This window comes from Petaurus breviceps, unplaced genomic scaffold (assembly GCF_028583685.1).
Source record: "Petaurus breviceps papuanus isolate PSGF00001 unplaced genomic scaffold, PetGlider_PUasm1.0 174, whole genome shotgun sequence".
Taxonomy (NCBI): Eukaryota; Metazoa; Chordata; class Mammalia; order Diprotodontia; family Petauridae; genus Petaurus; species Petaurus breviceps.
The window spans coordinates 30,903,572-30,904,722 of record NW_027185761.1 but is presented as its reverse complement, the minus strand read 5'-3'; positions in this window follow the sequence as shown (position 1 = coordinate 30,904,722).

The following is a 1,151-nucleotide window of genomic DNA, read 5'->3' as shown; positions in this document are numbered from 1 at the left end:
AAGAGTATTTGCAATGACCGGTGAATTATCTTGACAAAATGCTATTAGTCTCTGGCCTACTTCATTTTGTACTCCAAAGCCAAACTTTTTCTTTTCTGTTATTGAAATTATCTTTTGATTTCCTGCTTTAGCATTCCAATCCCCTATGATCAATATGATATTTTTTGATGTTATTTCTAGAAGATGTTAGGTCTTCATAGAACTGATCAACTTTGACCTCTTTGGCATCAGTGGTTGGAGCATAGACTTGTGTTATTGTGATGCTGATGATTTGCCTTGCATTTGAACAGATATGGTTCTGACATTTTTTAGATTAAACCTCCAATACTGCTTTTCTCACCCTTTTATTGACTATTAGGGCTACTCCATTTCTTCTAAGCAATTCTTTATGTAGTAATCACCTGGATTAAAATCACCCATTTAAGTTCACTGACACCCAAAAGTGTATGAAATTAAAAAGCTTTTACACAAACAAAACTGATGCAACCAAAATTAGAAGGAAAACAGGAAAGTGGGGAAAATATTTCACAGCAAGTTTCTCTAATAAAAGTTTTATTATAGTCAAATTTACAAAAAGAGCCATTTCTCAGTTGATAAATGGTCAAAGGATATGAACAGGCAGTTTTCAGAAATCAAATTAAAACTATCAATAGTCACAGGAAAAAATGTTCTAAATCACTAGAGAAATTCAAATTAAAACAACTCTGAGATACTACCTCATACCTATCACATTAGATAATGTGACACCAAAGGAAAATGACAAATGCTGGAGGAGATGTGGAAAAATGGAGACACTAATTGACTATTGGTGGAGTTGTAAACTAATCCAACTATTCTGGAGAATAGTTTGTTTGGAACTACACCCAAAGACTTATAAAACTATGCATACCCTTTGACCCAGCAATACCACTGCTAGGTCTGTATCCCAAAAAAATCAAAAGGAAAAGGACATGTTTGTAGAAAAATATTTATAGTGGATCTTTTTGTGACAGCAAAGAATTGGAAATTGAGGGGATGCCCTTCAATTGGGGTATGGCTAAACAAACTATGGTATATGATTATGATAGAATACTATTGTGTTATAAGAAATGATGAGCAGGGGCAGCCAAGTAGCACAGTGAGTAAGAGCACTGGCCCCAGAGTCGGGATGA